Genomic DNA, 2982 nt, shown 5'->3' with positions numbered 1-2982 from the left:
ATGTGATGCCTGTGTAAAATATATTATACATGCCGATCATGTTTATTTGTCCAGAACTGCTCAGGAGACTGGCTCATAGGACTCATTCATCAATATTCCTAAATCCAGCTGCTTCTCATGAAAATGATGCTAAAGATATAGAAATGCTGTAAAAACTGATAATGCAGACAACAAGAGGATTATCAAAAATCTGTTGAAAAACCTCAAGGAGGAAAAAAACAACAGACAAGATTATCTCACTAATCTTTAATTTGAGTTTACAAAGATAGGTAGTTCTCCAACACAACTACACAAGGAACTAGTCATTCTAGTATTCACTCATTTCTATCTACACACTCATGATCAGTTAATCAATTTGTTCTACACAAAAACAACTGAGAACTTCTCCTACTGATATAACACAAACATCAGTATAAGTAACTTAGATTCTTTCACACAATCTAGTGATGCACTCCTCTCATAGCTATCGAACAGGTTCTCAACACAACCAGCAATTCACACTTGGTTCACTCTTCAGCTTCACCAAACTTAAGTGCAACCTGAATGCAAGTAAGAGAGAAACTTTTTAGATCATATGATCACACACACACAATTTGCAGATTGATTGATATACAATCCAACTTAGAGACTAAGATATCAAAGTCTAAACAATATCTACAAAAAGGTGCATATTGCATAGCATGTCAGATGTTACTTATAGAGCATGAAATGCTCCCCCTCAAACAATGCTCATCAAAGAATCGATTTGGAAAAACATAATCAGAGAACTATTTTTTCCATAACTCTTGCACTTAGCAATCATGTACCTTAATCATATCTTTCTCTATGATTAAGCACTGTTATTAACACTCAGATATCAATTGATTACCAAATCAAGCAATAAACACCATTTATCATAAAGATTATAACCTTGAATGTAAACAGCCATGTATTCCTCAATCAAGTTATAACTAATCAAATTAAGATAAAGATCAGTTACCTTTGTACATAATCAAGCAGTTGACTCTGTGTTTACCTTTTCACAGCCGCTAATCATGCATAACTTCAAGCAGTTCTGCTGAGGTATCCTTCTTGATGCCTTTCCTTCCTTTCCTAGATCCACAAGGATTTCTTGTGTTTGAATAGGATTGACCAATATATCAATAGATGCCTTAATTAATAATTAGGGTATTTGGAAATTATAGGATCCACTTGAAAGTTGAAAATCGAGTTCAAAATTCTAGCTTCTGGTTAGTGTGGTTTTGGTAACCCATAGTGTTACTTTTAAAGGTGTTGAAAAACTTTTAATGGTTGAGGAGACATGTTTCAAACGGCTTATGTGAACCTCATAAAACCTATATTCTTCAATAAATTTGTTTTTGGCTAGTGCTAGAGGGCCTTAAGAAGGTCTAAGATTTATGGCCTTAATCTTATATGGTATGTCATGTCACATAGACACATAATCAATTTAATAAAAGAAAAATTTCCATTTAGTATTAATTTAAACCCCTCATTTCCCCATTTCAATGACAATCTTTTTCATTAGCCCATTTCAATATAAAGTAACATTTTTTATGTCCAAATGCATAAATCTTTATGCCCAAATGCACAAATCTTGACTAAAGTCTTAACAAACCATATTATTTTAAGACTATTTTGTCCTCACCACTTAAACATGCATAGAGAGAGAAAATGAAAAAGAGAATACTTTGCCGGAATCTCACCGGACTCTGGTTACCGGCCGTCGGACTCCAGTCAACGGAATTTCCCCGACCGCCAGACTCCGGTCACCGGAATTTCCCCTGTAACTAGTTACTGACCATCAATAGCATGTTACTAACCAGTTAATGACCCCTAATAACCAATTATTGACCCTCAATAACTAGTTACTGACACCTAGTAATCATTTACTGACCCTCTATAACCAGTTACTGACCCCCAGTAACCAATTACTGACCCCTAATAATCGTGTTACTAACCCCAATAATCAACTTATTTCAGCTTAATAATACCAGAAAAAGAAAAAATATCAGAACATAATCAGTTATTAACCCCCAATAATCAGTTACTGCCAGTCAATAATCATTTTAAACATACCTTTTTAAGTTCGAAAGGACCCAGAAAACAAAGCAACTAGACCAATAAACATCGTCAACATTCCTATTCACACTTCCTCTTTTCTCAAATTCTCATCTCATAAAAATAGAGAAAAAAACTAGTCAAAGCTATTCACCTGCCCAAGTTTTGAGGGATTTCATAACAAGAGTTCACGCCATTCCCACACCCACACCAGTACTACTGTACTCTCTCGTCTCCTCTCTCTGCAAAATCAAACTTTTCTCGCACAGACCCAAAAATGGTGCTCGACGTTTCAATCGAGGAGATCGATCAGCCGGAGGTCATCCGCGCCTACCCCGCCAACGTCCCCAACCTCTTCACCGTCCACGTGGACTCCAAGCGCATCCTGACCGTCCTCATCGACCACGACGGCGTTGCCTCCAAGTGGCTCACCGAGCTCCTCAGCTCCAAATCCACTAACACCAAGCCTCCTCTCCTCGGCGCGCCTCCACCTTCCCTCCCGACTCCATCTTCATCAGCCTCGTCGCCGAGGAGCACCTCCCCTTCTACGGCCTTCGCCCCTATGACTCCACCGACCATTGCCTCTACCTCCTCACCCTCCACGTCGGCTTTCATTGTTTCGAAGACGACGATGACAGCGCAGACGAATTGAGGTCGATCCGATGATGAGCCTCATCATCCATCCCCGTCTTCTCAACTTCCACATCCGAATGGACACCGAGTCGTTCTTCCCCGCCATCACGACTCGGTAAACTCGCCGGCGACTCAGGAGCTGAAAATGCTGCTGCGGTTTAGCAATCTAGGTCGAAACCCTAGAGATCTGAAATGGAGGAGAAGAGCGTGAGAGAGAAGGGAAGAAGAAGAAGAAGAAGAAGCGAGAGAGAGAGAGAGAGAGAGAGAGAGAGAGAGAGAGAGAGAGGAGGT

The sequence above is a fragment of the Fragaria vesca genome, linkage group LG4, assembly GCF_000184155.1.
Source record: "Fragaria vesca subsp. vesca linkage group LG4, FraVesHawaii_1.0, whole genome shotgun sequence".
NCBI classification, from domain to species: Eukaryota; Viridiplantae; Streptophyta; class Magnoliopsida; order Rosales; family Rosaceae; genus Fragaria; species Fragaria vesca.
The sequence above is the reverse complement of the archived record's forward strand: the minus strand, read 5'-3'. Positions refer to the sequence as shown.